This window comes from Labrus mixtus, chromosome 13, assembly GCF_963584025.1.
Source record: "Labrus mixtus chromosome 13, fLabMix1.1, whole genome shotgun sequence".
Classification (NCBI taxonomy): Eukaryota; Metazoa; Chordata; class Actinopteri; order Labriformes; family Labridae; genus Labrus; species Labrus mixtus.
In genome coordinates, this window is record NC_083624.1 from 15,277,178 (window position 1) to 15,294,925 (window position 17,748).

The window sequence follows — 17,748 nt, forward strand, 5'->3', positions numbered from 1 at the left end:
TGTGTTGCCCCGCTGTAACCCTGCATTGATGGATGTCTCTTTTAACCCCCAACACCACTGCAGTATGCTTCCCCTGAGGGCAAGTCAAACCTCTCACTTCCCCACCCTCTAAAAAGACTGGCCTCAGGCTACTGACTGTGTCTCCAAGACAGCAGGAAAAAAAAGAAACAGAAGAGGGCTGCTGAGGTGTGTCTTTAGGAATGGGCAGGGGGGAAGGGGTCCACGGGGTCTTGCATTTAAAGACTGGACACTTTCCAAGACTTGAATACATCACCAGGAATTCACAATGGGGTGAAAAGTACACTGACAACATATTACTTCCTGACACAATAGGTTGAGAGCAGAGCTGATGGAAATGATTTTTTAAAGTAGATAGGAAAAGGAGGATCATTTTGTGTTGAATTGGTTACATCTGTTGTTCATAGGGTTTAAGATAAAAAAAAGTAATCATTACATTTTAGTTCACATGAGGTGTGCATTTTCCTCCACTTCCTTCTCCTTACCTCCCATACGCCTTTCTCATGCCACGGCTCAGGTATTTGGACACATTCCGACCGTGCATACCGCCGCTCAGCCCATACAGCCGAGCAGCACTATTGGGTTACTGCAGGGTTATCTAATAGGTCTGATCCCGGCTCAAAAGCGGCATAGCTGTAAGATCGGCTTCCTTATTAAGTCAAGGAGGCAGAAAAGTCTGCACCTCTTTACCTTTTTAAAATGTAGGTTAGAAAAGGCCGAGCCAAAACTTTACACCTACTGTACCTGAGAATAGAAGTGTTTTTCTTTCAGTGGAACCAGAGGGAGCTAGGATTTATATTAAATCAGAGTGCGTAGAAGCCCAGAGTCCACCCAGGGGTTATTAAATCTTTATAAACACTAATCACATACTAACAAGCCATGACTGATAGTTTCCTAGAATTTTATTATGAAGGATCTTACTTCTGTTTTTCTAGCAGGAGGAGGAGGAGGAGGCAGGAAATGTGTTTTCCACTCATCTTTGCTTTATGAAGAAGTTCTGGCCAGTTGTTCTCTTCAGAATACATTAATCTAGAAACAAACACATAATTGACACATACAAAAGAGATGAGAAACTTGTCATGGGAGAATATATAAAATCTTTTATATTATCTAGATTTGTTTCTTGGCGTCATGAAATTCTCTGAAAGTCCTTCCTGTAGCAATTTGTAGCTGCGGCGGCATACCTTTTTGTAGTTTCTGTGGCGTTTATTCTCGAGCTGAATGGTGCATTGTTTGTCAGAAAGCAGAAAATGAGGCCACACACAAACACACACCCACATCATCCTCCTTTCAAACTGGAGTTCACCTTCCTTTTTCTGCCAAAAACACCACTGTGCAGCTACAGACTGTGGCGTGTTGGTTAGATTAAGGATTTCTGTCAGTCAAACCAAAACGGTCCCTTACCCCTCCTCTCGGCCCATCTCTTAAGTCCTGACTTTACTTTATCTCTGCTCCCCCTCAGTGGGTCCAAATAGCCATCAGCTCAGTGTCTGAAGTCGAAGTGAGGGGTCAGCATGCTTTCTCTGTCTCTCTCACAGACACACACACACACACACAGTGAAGTCGCCTTGGTGAGCAGTCACAGCTTGCGGGGAATGCCTCAGAGCAGACAATAGCCATGTATTCTTACTTACTGCTCACACTGTCCAACAGAAACGCTGCAGGACTCTGAGATCTAGTCTGTGCTCTCTCTTAGCTCAAAGTGTCCCGCACTGACTTGTTTTTCCTCTTGGGACACAGACATGAGTGGGAAAGCAGGGCTTTATTTTCTTCTTCTTCTTTTTTTTTTTTTTAAACAAAAGCTGCTTGAATTTATTTGAAATTCAATCTGATTCGCAGAACTTAAGACAGGTAGACATGAAAAATAAAATTGTGAATGATTAAGAGTCATGCATGCGTCAGTTACAATAATCCTAATTCACATTCTCACATTTGAATTTAGGCAGCAAGAGATGTTGGACTTTGACCAAACCAAAATATGTATAATTTTGTGAAAAAAGCTGCACAAATAAAAAGAAGAGGTGGCTGTTTATAGTGTTCTAGGGCAGCTGCCACTAAAACAATTACTCACTAGGTCTATTTAAGTATCAGACAATCAGCTATAAGAAAACCATACTGAAAGTCTTCAGCTATTTAGAATAACTTAAGAGTATCGACAAAGGCACTCATTTATTTTGTTTTGGGGCACTGTTAGCTTAGCAGTTAGTTCAGGCACCCCTAGCCCTGGTTCAAATCCAACCGGTGGCTCTCTCTTCACTATTTTTGACTCTATCCACTGTCCTATCTCTACAAAATAAAGGCATAAAAAGCCCAACAACAAATCTTTATTTTGTTTGAATTGAATATTAGCATGCTAACATGCTCAAAATGACTGAGATTGATTGAGCGGGCAATGTTTACCACATTCACCATCTTGATTTATTGCACTAGCACACAAATATTTACAAATGATAAATGTACGCTACACAGCTGGGGAAGTAATCACTTTAAGTCTCCTGGTAACTAGAAAAGAAGGACGCAAACCTGCGTTACAAACATTGACAGAACCAATCACATTGCAAACACAGCCGGCTTTTGTTTGTGTATGTACAGACGCATTAAAGGGCAGTATATTGTTTTTTATGTTGTGGCAGTTTTCATGTTGAAGCGACCCACTTCCTCTGAATGACAGTGGAAGAATGTGTGAGTTTGTTGAGCTCTGCCACTTTTGGGGTTCTGCTCCGCTCGCTCAGTTCTGTCAAATCTTTGAAGTCGTGGGATGAAAGGATGCGGCCTTCCCATCACGTCTGTCCTCTTCAAGGACAGGCTGTGCACATTAAAAGTGTCCTCCACGCCCATTGCATTTCCACTAGGACCAGGTCATAAAAGTTAACTTGCAAAGGACACAGAAAGAGGGACAAGTAAAGAGCGCAGGTATTCAGATGGGCCAGACTTGTCCACCCCACCCAGACTTTCAAAGGAAGCATTGTGTCTGTGGGACTCTTCCTGTTCCTTTACTGCTGCCTTGTAAGTTGTTGGTGGTGTTTGATTTGTTCTGTTGTTTTCTTTTTAACTGTATGTTTAGTTGTCCTTGAGGATGAACGTCTCTATTCTGTATCCAGTGGCTGGTATGAAACACTCAAGTCCCAAGTGTTTCAAATGATCATATATTGCTGTTAAATATATATTTATCATTTTTGCATAATGCAAGAAACAGTGCGACGCTTGATGCTCTGCCAGACTCAGACTGCAGCCAGCTTCACTTCTTGTGAGAGTCTCTTTGGGCCTTTTTGCTTCACATCTGGCCTTTAGTAAATAAAACACATGCTCAGTGGGATTGAGGTCAGGTGATTGACCTTGGCCAGCTGAGGACAACTGAGGACATCGCATCTCACTATTCATTAGGGTTATCCCAATAACAGAATTTTAGAACTAGATAGTGTATGATACTAGTAAGAATCAAACATTATTTATACCTGTTTTGCTGCCAAGACAACAAAAATAGTCATCCTAGGCATCAGTACTTGCTGATTATTCTTCTGAAGCTTTGATACTAAGATATTGATTAAAATGAGGAAGATTATATTGTTTTAAAACATGTGGTACTGAAAGTACTGAAATGTCAGATACTAACATAAGATCATTCTTTATTGGTCCACTATAAGGGAATTCAACTCGTCCAATTCTTACATTTTGGGAAAAGGAAACTGAAGTGGCCCTTTCTCAATTCTTGGTGGTGAAAAACATTTCTACAGCCAGCCATCTGTAGCCATTTATCCATATGACTAATGCAAAGCTATGATGAAGGAAATCCCTCTACGTCTGTTGAAGAGATTTGGGCCCACGGAAATCGAGGTTGTATGTCTTGAGGGTGACAAATTATGCCACAACATTGCTCTTTCTGTCTCTCTCTCCTCCTACACTGCAAGTAGTGAAAGTGTAATGAATGTGGAGTAAATCATATGTGGTTTAAGACTTCCCTCCATCTTCCCCCTCTGCTAAATCCCTCAGAAATCATTTAGACATGCTAAATCGATCATTGACACTCAGTTCCTGGGACTCCCCCACTTGTACGTTTGCAGAATAAAGATTCAGGTTTTTCAACTGAATGGAAATAGGAGGCGTTTGGGAGGGCTAGTGTTGCTCCCTGATATTCTCATCAATGACTCAGGGCTCAAGTTTTTTAAACCTACTCTTGTTTAGTGTGTCCTGATAAACTGTTTGGGAAGTTCAAGGGATGTGCTGCGGTTCAAACGGCCATGCAATGACTGTAGCACTGTTGATGTGCCACTGATTGCCAGATTGAAATAAAGTACTCTTGTTTGTATTAAGGACAAACAGATGTAACCTTTTCTTTCCTTCAATGAAACTGAATCATACTGTCTGCTTTCCAAGAGACTGTAGGTGGTAGAAATCTCCACCCTCTCTCACTGACCACACAAATCCACAGCCTAGGGGCGATACTCTCGGTGCGCCTGCCTGCCGTTCCTCTTTCACATGCAGTATTTTGGTACTGCAAAGCCTGAACCAACATGATTGGAATGTCTTTTTTTTCCTCTTTTGTCCTCTTTTTTTTGTAGAGAAGCTCCTTTGTTCTAATGGGATAATTTAAGAAGAATGTTTTCACTTTGGGGTTTGGAGCTGGGGGTGTTTAGAGCTGTGAGTGAAGATTGAAGAGATGGACATGCACAAAGACTTTAGATGGTCAGAGATGATCTGCCTCTGACTGTGGTTTGTTTAGTCCGGTCTCTATATCTTTTTTCTTTCATTAAACTCAGAAAAAGGCCACTGTCTTGAACACCACAGATTCTATACAACACAGATCTGTCCTGGCATCAAATCTCTCAGTGCGTCCTACCTAACGGCCATGCCTGCCTATACTGTCAAAGGGGATGTGACGTTATGTAATAATTTAACAATTTTATACAAAAGGACTTTGTTACATACACCCAAGCAGCAACCTCCGGTGTTGAAAAATAAGGCCAATGCAGGAATGCAAAAAAACATGCAGTTTGTCCACATTAGGCTGGCTCCAAAAGCAAAGGAATCCCCATTAGGTCCCATATTAAAAGCAGAAATAAACACGTTAACATCCTGGTTTTAATAAAAAGATTTGTCTCTATAGCTAGTCATATCTTTATTGGTGCACTGCACATTGTACAGGGGTTGAGTTTTCTCACCAACTTACCGGTTTTGGTTATAGGAAGGCAAAGAGTTATTCATGAACTCATACATTTGCATAATTGGAGGCAGGTTGAGTTGAGTTGACTGACAGCTGTTTGCCAAGAGGAATCATTTGTTATGAATTAGTGCTATACAAATAAAGATTGAATGATAACGACCAGCTCAGCTCCACCTCTTTGCCTGTTGCTTTATTGATTAATGTTAGTAGGAGATAACGTTTTTAATATGACGACCACCATTGTTGGGCTAAATCATGACACTTCTAAAACCAATGGTTGATGTCACTGACACTCTGTCCATGTTTTATAAAGTCTATGGTTAACCACTGTGGTTAGAAAACTGAAAACACATTGAGCTTTATCAAAATGGTTGGAGGACCATTGATCTAATGTTTGATTATCCGTTTTCCTGGTCACCAGTTAGTCCTCAGAAAAGAGTGTTAACTATTGTTATAAATATATCAGTGTTTAAGATGTAGTAGTACCTAATGGTGTCTTTGTTTTGTCTGCTCATCTAACTAGTGTGTTCAAGGAAACCTTTCCTACTTTGAAAAATGGAAAGTAAATAAATGATACTGTCTGATCTGAAAGAATAAAACCAAAATCAGGAGATGAGAACAGTTGTCTGAATGTGTTCCTGAGAGTTTCAAAACCTTAACAAGTCTACGAGTCATGGGAGGCAGATTTCATTCAGTTAATAAATACCTCCGACACTCAATTACATGTTTACACAGATCTTTTCTGTTTGTTTTGTAATTAGGTGTTTGCTAATGATCTCAACAGGTATGACAAACATACTGTTGAAGGTATCATTAGCTGAAAGATGCACAGTAACACCTCAGCAATGGTAAATAAAAATTAGGATATGATTTATGAATCAAATATTTCTACTTTGATGTAATGAAAGCTGCTGCACTCTTGAAACAGCTGTCATTATACTTTCTCAGTCATTATACTTTTTTGTTTCATATTGCAGAGGTGTTTCTTGGCATCTTTAAGTTTCAATCAAGGAATAATTAAAAGCAAGAGTTTTTAGTGCACCAGTTCACTGCCCCTGGTGAACCTGCCCCTCATTTCTCATTTGTCCTCCATGGCTTGGTATAGTCTTCTGTGTTCTGATAATGAGTCAGCACTATTCTGAGGTTTTATTCCCACTGCTTTTGTATGCTTGTATTGTCTTGTTCTTACACCATGGCTTTCATCTGCAAACTGTTTATTTGCTTTCAGTGGATTATGGAGAATACGTTCCATTGAGCTTTAAAGCCACAGAGTTTCCTCTTCTTTAAATCCAACTTCTTCTCAAGTTGCTCTTCAGAACCGATCTGCTCAGCTAAGAGAACAATTCCCTTTGATATCTCTTATTGGGAAACATTGTGTTTTTTTGTGCTGGCAATGGTTGTGATTAGTTTGGTTGAATCTTTGTGCAACTTGATGCTCTGTGCTGAATCTCCTTGCCATTGCATGTGTTCCTGATATTTCCTAAAAGAGAGTCATAAAATAGCACCAATCTTTATCTCCAGAGAATAGCACCATGGGAGGAACTTGGAGGATAAGACCCCAAATGAACCAAAATTTTGTCAAATCTCTGCACATCTGTTTTTACAGCAACATCAGGCGGGCTGTCAACTTTAAGACCAAAGTCTCACATGCACACATCACTATTCTTTGTTAAAAATGTTTTTTACTCAGAGCTGGATTATCTGCAGAGTTCTTCTTGATTTAACAATGAGCAGAATTGATAATAAAAACCAATAAACAGACTGAATAAAGTAGCTTCAAGATTCAAATTTGTTTTTTTCTGATGCTCTTTGGCAAACAAGGAAGTCAGAAGGGACTCAACCAATGAACAATATCCTGCATCTGGTTAAATAGGGAATCTGATAGTAAAGTGACTTGACTTTTAAATAAAGTAGCCTGCAAGAAATGTTTTAATGTCTGACTGAATTTGATTATGTTACAGACAGTTCATTTTGACAGCATTTTGTTGAGTGATTTCCAATTTTTCCTTTCAAGACCTGGCTATTTGTTAACTTCCAATTTAAAAACTGATACCTTATCAGTGTTTCCCAGAGGATTTCATGAGACTATGCTGCCCTACAAAGGCAAAAACCTTAAGTCGCCAGAGTGTAGAACAGAAAAATGACTTTTTGTTGTCCAGCCAATTGAGTTGCAGGCAGAATATTGGAAATGTGACAATTCTTTGTCTTTTTAAACAGGTTATTAGGGGGGTCTGGGGGCATGCACCCCCGGGAGAAAAAAATAGTACATTTTAAAGTTAGATGCATCAATTTTGTGCAAAATTAAGAGGTTAAATGTATCAAAAACTTTGTACTCTTCAAACTATTTTTTGCTCTTGTAGTGCACAAATTGTTAAAACATAAAATCCAATGCCCATGGAAGTTAAATGGCTTTAGGCTTGGCACATAGAGACCCTCAAGCAGGCATACTGTTCCATCTCCTCTTTCAGTTATGATTATCGCTCCTTTCCAGCATCTTGTCCAAATCATTCCTCCACAACATGCTTCTATTTGATGACGCCATACAATTTGCTACGCAAAAGCATATCTTATAAATTAATTGTACTGTTCAGTATTGTAAATATTTAGAGTATTAACAGCAGCACAAACGATTTAAGAACATTTCAAAAAACAGTTTTTATAGTTTTTGATAAGCAGGGAGGGTGACGTGCAGACACACAGACAGAGGACCACTCAGCGCACATTGAGCAGTTTGGAGGCCATCATTCTGTTTACAGAGACTGCAGTCTGCCATTTAGTTCACATACTTGACTGGTAAACATGTAAACTGTAGAGCAGATGATCAATTTAACTGTTTGTTTCTTGTCCGTCCACTGACATGTGCAATGGCACGTTCCGGACTCTCGCTCGCCCCTATAGCTCTCTCTCTTTCTGCCTCTCAAGTGTGGTCCGCGGACCCACCTTTATCTTTAAATGCACGTTTTTACATAATGAGGAAGAGAACCTCTTGAAAAAGGTCTGATCCAATGTTTAGACTTAAAAGTAAACTTTAAGTGCAGTTTTCAAGACAACAGGTGAGCAGGTGAGCAGGTGAGCAGTGGAGCTGCACAGCGTCTTTAGGTGAAATGGATAGTTGTTTTGCAGGTCCTAAAAGAATATTCAGCTAGAATTTCATTATCTAGGTTTACAACTAGTTATGCTGCTTTGTCTGACAGGGTGATCAAACGTCTTTGATTGTGTTTAAAAACTCCGAAACCTGTGTAGCGATTGAAAAGCTCCGAACAGCTGTGAGTTGTAACACTCTGCAGGGGGTAAACAAGGTACGGACGTTTTAGGGAACGGGCATAAGAACAATCACACATTCCGGTGTAGGCTACTGCAGCCACACATCACATTTAACAGGGTAAACTGTACTTTAAATGTACTTACAATTTTTTTTTTTATTATAGTTGATAATAATTCCCTGACTCTAGCATGGCAAATTAGACTATGGCGCGACAGTCTAGTTAATTAATGGGAAACACTGCCTTATTATTGTCACAATGTACTAATGATTCTCAAAAGTATTAGAAAAATCATTTTTTAATTCCATTTATAACACAGTAAGAGGTTGCACATTTTTGATCACTGTCCCTGGGTTATCTGAGTGAAATAAGAAGCTAATAGAGGCCTTCTTAAGGTTCATAATTACAGTATGACAAAGTGACGATCCACCCTTAGACCTCACCCAAAAATACAAATAGTTTAAATTCATTATGCAGTATATTCTTTTCTTTCTAAGTGACCGTTTGAGGCCCTTTAATGGTCGGTCGGCTGAGTAAAGCTTCTTGAAATGACTCCCTTTCATTGGCACAGTCACAGAAGAATGCTCCTCTCACGGCCACAGTCCCAGGACCTTTTGATTTAAACACATGCCTCACTCACTTTGAGATTAAGAGGCTGAGGAAATGGCCTGTTTGGAATTACCCAATGATTTGTAAAGTCCAAGGCTTAATTCCTGCCTATTTATCGTCAACTGGACTCGCTGGCTTGTGTAACTGCAAGAGCTCAGACACATGGACACAAGTACAGTACCTAAAAGTGTTCAAACCAGACATAAGCTGGTTTCACACACGCAGTCCTGAAAATTTTGAGAAAATTTCAGGATGGCCCGCCCCTGACCTCTGCCTGAGTTTCTTATTCTCACATGTGGTCCGTTTGTGGTAACACATGCAGCTCACCCCCCAAAAAATCCAGAATGTTCAGGACTTTTGTGCATGTCTGAATAACACTGACACTCATGCTTTTTAAATTTGGTTGTTAGAATTACAACCGATGTGTCGCCCACCAATTCTGCTTTACATTTAGTGATTTGAAGTATCCTCCAGGAGAAAAATCCCTGTCTCATGATTCCATTTTTGTTCTATTCTTAAAGACTAGACAGATTGAACAGATGATTTGCTTTCAAGGGCAGACAGCGTTTAGAACAAGGCGTAAATGTTTGTTGGCCTATAAATGTTTGCAAATCCTTCAGGCGCAAAAGGCTGATCTCCGTGTTATTGACTGTCTGGTAATAGTGATGTCTGGATTTCCCCTCCATCTGTTAGCAAGCAGGACAAATTTCCGTTTTCCCTCCGCAGATCCTGACTCATGCTTTTTAACAGCAAAAGCAGCGTTTGACTCACTTCAGCATGAGTCAGTGACAGGGAATAAACAGTACCGTCTGAGTCTTCACAGATATGGCTGTTTTTCTCCGAACAATAGTAGTAGTAGTAGTAGTAGTTATAGTAGGACTTCTCAGCATGTGTGTACGTTAGACACCATACAGTTTGATACATCAGGCAAAAGAGGCTCTGTCAGGTATGCCCGAAGTGTGAGGTGAATATAGCCACACATGATGCTTCAGATCTTTGTGAGGAATGATAGAAGAAATTTTAATTCATGTCTCAGCGCGTCACTGTCTCGCTCCATTCCTGGCAAAGAGTCGATGGTTGGTTTGTTCTGACGCCAGGTCTACCAGCCCTGCCATGTCTGCCAATGAATTTTCCAATATGGGTGAGAAACAATAAAGAAGTTACCGTTGGAAACAAAAGCCAAATACCAAGACAGGATGTTCTCAAATGATGTGCAAATATGGGACAATTACCAATTTGGGGAAGAATCTCTACCAAACTGGGACATGAAGTCACTTCCCACAGAATAGAGGGGACATGGCCACAAAAATGATGGTTTATATGTTAGTGTGTTCTTCATCCCCACACAAACACCACTCCTTTTCTGAAATAGAGAACAGGTTACCCTGTGCACAGCCCTTTCCTTTTCCTTTTTACATAAAAGTTCCTTTTACATTGAGGATGCATTTAGTCATACATCTTGCTTCATTTATCATTAAAGAATAATGCATTTTTCTCCATGTTATAAAGCTCTTATTTCCTGTCTAAATATCGACAAAGAAGACATATCACTCTGTACCTAGTGTACTCCTACATTTTCAAGTATGATAAATAGTTTTGCTTACCAGTGTTTTATATTAGGATGAGAAACTGAGACTGTTTGTTTTGATGTTCAGGATCAAGACTTGATCACATGATTTCCCTAGAACTGAAGAAAGAGATTCTCATAAACCTTGTTCTTTGCGTCTGTTCTTATCTGGGAAAGTATGATAATTAAAACAAAAACCCACGCAAAAACAAACATGTGAACACATGACTCCTCAGGGGACATATATTAGCACTGACATGACGCAGAGTCACAGACACAGCCTTTTTGAAAGAAAACAAAAGGTCAAAAGATTGTTTAAAGATGTCCGTCTGCTTTTTTTTTTTTTCCATTTCCATGCAGTCACTTACAGATGCCTCTCAAAGAAGTATCTGGATGATTTGTTCTCTTTTCTGCCCATCCGGTTATGGATCCTAATCCCCAAAGTCAACAGTCCCTATGCCGGACTTCCGATCTCTATGTCGTTTCATCTTTTTGGGAAGTGAGAATGACAGCGTTGTCATCACCGACCAGCTGGCCAACCCTTCCCCAAACACGGCGCTGTAGCTGATCAGTTAGCAAGCAGCAGGAACTCTCTTTGATTTGTTCTGATGGGCATTTCAAAACCTGAAAGTATTCACTTCCTTGGCACTCTTTTGAACGGTTTAGTCCATTTTTCTTTATATTGGCTTTGTGTGGAATCTGACTTTTGTTTTTTTACGAGGTGAGAAAATATGGCTAAGCATTTAGCCCCAAATTGGACCCCTTGGCCTCTTTCATGTTTGTCAAATGTCTGAAGAAGGAAAAGTTGAGACTTGTCACAGTCACAGCTGGTATGTGCAATTCCTGTGCTAACCCCTCCACCTCCAGTCTCACCTCAGCTGGTGTTTACTGGTGGAAAATAAAAATATGAGCTATTTCCTCTGTATTTTCTTCAATGGACTGACAATTTGATGCTCTGAAGAGGAAACTTTGAAAGGCTGCATTGGACAAGTCTGAACATAGCGTTAAGGCAGCATTACACCATTTGTGTGGCCTGCATACAACCACTGTCGAAGCATGGAACTCAGCTTAAAAAGAAAGAACGTTATAAACATACATGAAACCAGAGCCTAGTGATCGATACACTCTCAGTCTTGTAATGACCTCATTGAGCCCGTGAGCAGCTCCAGTTGGAGGTTAAGTGCCTTGCTTGAGGACATCTTCAGGCCAGTTCTTTACAGGAGATGACACCGTCACTCCTCTGTTCCTCCAGTCCACATTTTTCCAGCTGGTCTAACCCTCCAGCTAAAAAGCCCAATTCTTCTACCTGTAGCCACCTGGTGCCTTATAATGACACTATTCACTGGCACAAAGAGTAGAAAACACTATCTTTTTTACACAATATTCTCTAATGATACCATATCTAATGTCTTTATTCCTGCCTGGACTCTTCAGAGGGAGAGGGAGTGATTTGTTCTTAAGGCGGTCATTATTACCACATGTTCTGTAGTAAATATGTAGCTAACCTGAGAGGGACACTTCCAACCCAGTGACCCTCTAAACCCTGCCCTTATTAGACAAGCACAGTGTCTGGATTCCAGGTGTGGGAGAGTCCCTCTTTATTCTTTTCAGGCCTAGAAAGCAGGTAAATGATTTGTCAAAGTGGGGCGACCCTTCATTTCAAGTTCAACTGCGGCAGCCTACATTTGAAACAAGAATGAACTCTTTAATGGACAACAAACTTGAACCAGTTTAAAAGTTGAAGATTAGCTATCGAATAAGAACAGAAATTATTGAGACATTATTAATTTTGTTCGTTAAATGGTATTTTACTTCTTACATAACTTCCTTTTTTATTTTGGTGAAAGTTTGGGATCAGCTACATACAAAAGATTACACACATATTGAATTAAATCAAGTAGAAAGAAATGGATGTTATTACATGGATCACATTTTCCTTATTAACAAAAACAAAATGGGGCATGCTCTGTTGAGAAAGGGTTCAGAGAAGATCCTCACCATCTAAAACTTTTGCCTGCAACACGACTCTTTGCTGCAGGTCAGTGAAACTAAATATTTAGTCTCTGTTTTCCTCTGACGACTAGGATGGACTTTGTCATCCTGTTTGTCCGCCCCACCTGTCTTTCATTTGATAGTTGTGTGTGTTGTGCATGTGTGTGCATGCTAATGACGGTCCTGTGATTTGAGCGCTGTGGACTGTAATGAGGTCAGTGTCCCTTTAAACCCCTCCATGACCCTCACAGTGATTCAGTCTCCCTCTGCTGATGAGAGCACTGAATAGCAAGAGAGATCCAGCAGTGATACATATATTACCACATGTTTCTCTGTGCCTGGGATTATGTTCAGTGTATTCTTTGGCACAAAGATGAAAATGTGTGTTGAGTTACTTATGAAGTGGTGGTTATTCTACAATCGATCCACATGTCCTCCTGCACGTCATCTCGCGCTCTATTGAATGTCAAACAGCTGACGCCTTGAGGGACTGAATCCTGGCGTCCCGTCATTCAGGAAGCACAATAACTGTGATCACTTGTTTGTGGTTTCTCTTTGTGCTGTGACATCAACAGAGCAGATGTGTGTGTGTGTGTGTGTGTGTGTGTGTGTGTGTGTGTGTGTGTGTGTGTGTGTGTGTGTGTGTGTGTGTGTGTGTGTGCGCTGAGCGTTCTGCTGCAGTCCCGGCCACCACATCGCTGCAGCTGATGAAAATAAACACCTTGTGATGAGATTATTATCTTAGTGAGCAACATATTCAACTCAGAGTGCGTGTAATACAGCCACTTCCTCTTACCTAACCAATGAACACAGTCATGCACAAAGGAAAGCACGTTCCTTACAAAGCATTTTTGAATATTGTGTTTTTTCCTCAGATCGAGGGCCTTATCTACCATGATACGCTGTTTGCTTTTTCGCACACAGTGTTTGATTTTCCACAGGTGTGTTTATGTGTGCGTGAATGTTGGGGGGGGGGGGAGGCTCTACCTGCCTAGTGAAGTTTTTTTTTTTCAATTGGTGGGATAGAGTGTTTAAAGAGCAATCAATTTATCGCTCATTGTCAACTTCAAATACATTCTAACATCTTGTTTAGTTTTAATGGATTAAGCTTTGTGTGTAGCTCTGCATTAGAAGAAAAGAAACTAACAAAGAAATAATTTATGTCTATTGTATTTTTTATGCATGGATGACTGAATGAACCCTTTACTCGGGCTGAAAACTGAGACTTAGATGTCTCAGTTTTCATTTCATTACATTTGTTTTATTTCGTTCTTTTTAAGTTGTACAATGCAGAGGAATACTTTCTTTCCATTTTATTTTACCTTTACAAAGAACAAAAAGGTGCAGGAAGTAGAAAACGTATAAACCTGCTCTCTCTCTCTTTTTTTTTTTTTTTTTTTTAGAATACTGTAATGTACTGTGGCCAAAACACATACTCTAATACATTCACCACGTGTGAGTACAATCCACAACACGCTTAACAGAGGAAAGAGAAACAAATCATTCAACTTTACGTTCTAGACTGGTGTGATTTCATGATTTATGCTGTTATGTGACTAAAAAAGAAATGAACCTACCCTTCAAATTAACCATTTACTGTTCTGTATTAAATAGAAGAGAGAGTAAAAAACTGTAAATTGTACTGACAGCCAGACCCATCGTTACCACATTACAACTTTTGCCTAAATATTTTAAAAAACATACTCCAGAGATTTCTTCACTTGAGCTTTAAGTGGTTAAGATTAATGATTTGTATATCTGGTAAGTAACTGTTAAATGTGTGGATGAGGCGGTTTACCTGCCTATTGTGTGTTTCACTGCGTCTGTCTGTGGCTCAATGTTAGGACAACAGAGGGAGCCATTTCCCCACTTCTACTCCTCTTGATTGTGGGATATGAAGCAGAGGTACTTGCTCAATCAGGTTTTATCAGCTGTGATGCTGCACTCCTCTTCTTACTATGATTAATTCTGTTGTAAAAGAAAGTTCTCCCATGGGCTCTACAGACGAGGAAATGGAAATATTCTTGTTTTCCAACATCTCCATCAAACAGATTTTATAGACAGCAATAATACCATGATTGTACTGTATGTAAACATTTATAAACCCCCCACACACAACTCCGAAAAGCAATCTTTATCATCTGACACACAGAAACATGGTAAACATCTATTAAAGTCATGTGCTCTGCAGTCTGTGCACGTCTTGCTGTGTGTTGCAGTTGGTTTGTTTCAAGCGGAAAAATTGATTCTGTGTCTGTCATTAGCTAAGACATCAGCTCCCAGGCACTGCAGGCCAATTACAGTTCAGACATTTCCGGCTTGACACTGCGGTAATTAGTGGAGTCATTACAGGTACAAGAACTCTTCAGGTAGCTGTTTTAGCCTGGCAAGTTTTAAGTATGATAGCCAGGCAGTTGTTTTATTTTTAAATTGTTCCGTATAACATCACATAATAAGATATTTCTTTTTATCTGTTTGATGTTGAGGTATCTGTTCTGCCTGATAAGATAAACCGAGTGTGTCTTGGATTTCTGGTTTAATGTCGATGGCTATTTATTTTATTTTGAAGTTTGTTGATGTGAAACCGATATAATAATAATTTGACACACTCTGGCTTGCTTGTGCATGGGAAGCAGTTCCCAAAACATGCATGTTTCATGGGGTTTGATAAGATCTCGAGCCAAAGACTCAACAAAAGAACCAATTGGTCATGCTCTGTCCGACAAAGTGGAACGTACATGTTCTCAGAGCGCAATTTCTGTGCAGAGCTGTCTAGCTTTGATGTGCCCCGCTTCACTCCTGATCATATTTAGTGAGAAGATTACATTTTGTAAGCTGCATTAAAGCTGGTTAAACATTGATGCAACCCTTCTATCCCACAGACACTGAAGTCGATCTCCTCTTCTACTGTAACTGTAGTTTAGGCACCACAGGCTACATATCCTCCTGTTGTTATGGAATGTGTCTTATTCAAAGTGACAGCCAAGCTGTTTCTGCTTGCCTGAGCAGGACTGAGAGGAACCCTGCAGGGCTCTGACTGTCTGTCTCTTTCCACGGGGATACTGGATTGTTCTGTGGAAATGCAAAGATGCAGCTCAGCGCTCTCCAAAGAGGCATTCAATTGTTTTTTGTGGCTTCTAGACAAAAAGATGCCTAAATATTCTGAACCTGCTGGGATTTGATTGGACTGTATGACAATTGAGTGCTTTCTTTGGCATGTGATGAGGTTCCCTGATTTTGGAGTTGGTGCTCGGTAAACCTGTCAGTCATTGATGGGAATTCCCAAAAACCACAGAGATTTGTTAGAGGGTAACATTTAAATAAATGAAGGCTTTAATCGTTGTATTTTTACAGTTAACACTGATCTGCTTAAACTAAAAAAACAGATGCTCTCAGACTACTGTTTACATTCTGGCAACACATTCACTAGAGCTCCTCATTGATTTCTATGAGAACATTGCATTAGTGTACTGTGTCTAAACTACAGTCAGTAGGTTAACATGCAGTAAGAAAAAGTCGATTTATTGTGTTAGTCCGACTGAAAGTGGACATTTAAAATCCACGAAAACATAAACGTCTAGATGAAATGATACTTAATAGAATTTCTCAAAGTCAGACTTGATAATGCGGTTGGAGGTCAGTTAACTCGAGCACGTACACACATGAGTCAGACCCAAAGTGGACTAGGCATTCTGAGCATGCTCCACAGTCTTGATGCCAGGCTTTGACCTGGAAGTTGAACAGCATAACGACAAGCAATGACATCGTCGGCTGCCTTTGGATATCACCACAAGTCAGAGGGATAGTGTGCATCATTTGAACCAAAAGTAAAGCGTGGCGCATGTACCCCCACTTTGCCGTCTGATAGATAGCATGGTCAACTGGAAGACGGTCCAATAGTAACTAACTGAAAGGGGGTATATCACCATCTACCGAAGCAGTGTTAGACATTTTTCTGTCAATGAATCGATTCTTCCTCCGTGCATGTATACTGGGACACGGACAGTATTTCAATTAAATAGTCTAATCGAGCTGTAACTGTAGCTCCACTTAGCTGTGCATGTAAACACACTGAACGTAGAATGAGTGTTGTTTCCTTCACTGATGCTTCACTTTAGTGACAATCTGAAGTGGCAGAAGGGAAGATGTATCCAAATGTGTTTATTTTCAAAACCCTGTGAGGATTTTTAACTGGTTTCGAAACATACTGAAATAGATACTGTTGCCTCTATATGACGAACAAAAACAAATAAGACCATCAGCATGAAGATTGATTATTACTATAGTTATTTTTAATCCCTGAGACCATAGATGCCGGGTAGGTCCCAGATGAAGCGAGTTGGATGTGCACAGTCAGACAGTCAAACTGCCTCTAGCTCTCTGCAGCTCTTAAGACACTTCAACAGCTTTTGGTTTACAACAATCATCACGTCTGAACGAGAGGCGTCTACACTGCAGGCAAGGTTCCTCATTCACAACCTGCTCCTACAGGCCATTCAGAGATGGTGATAAGTCTCTATTTGTGGGAAACAGGACTCCTTTCCCTCCTAATCTGATAGCTGCGACCTTCTGACCCCCTTTCTGTTAGCCTACCCCCCACCTCTCTCATTCTCTGGCAGCCTCGCACAGTCAGCGACACGCATTCACTGTTGGGAGATCTTTGAGATGTCGTTAGAATTAGGCTCTTTCATTCAGACATTTTTCCTGTGCAGAATGGCAGTATGGAGGCACAATACACAGAACACACTGCTGCTGCCAAGCTGAGTTAGTTTTAACTCTGTCACATGCAGGTGTTAACCTATGTTTTGAGTGCATGTGTGACAAAAAGCAGTTTGACCTCCAGTCTCACCACTTGATCAATGCTTTATCCTTCAATTTGATGCCACCAAGCTTGCTATCAAGAAAGTCTAACCTTACCTGATTGATAAAGTTACATTCTTAAACAAATGGTTCTCATACTTTAATTCCTGTGAGCCTGTAAAGACCAAAAGGGACCTCATATCGCTGATTGTGTCCCTTCAAAGAGTGGAGGAGAGCAGCGAATGTACTCTAGTTAAAGATTCACAGCGTGCCTTACATTTAGCTTGAAGGCCTCTGAATAGTCCCCTAACTGTACAGTGATTCACAAGTGATCTCTC

General features: G+C 40.3%; 1 protein-coding gene across 1 annotated transcript in view; it reads left to right on the top strand.

The window, feature by feature from the left end:
- col18a1a (collagen type XVIII alpha 1 chain a) overlaps positions 1-17,748 on the top strand; it is a 78,047-nt gene that overhangs the window by 16,521 nt on the left and 43,778 nt on the right. The window lies entirely within an intron of this gene.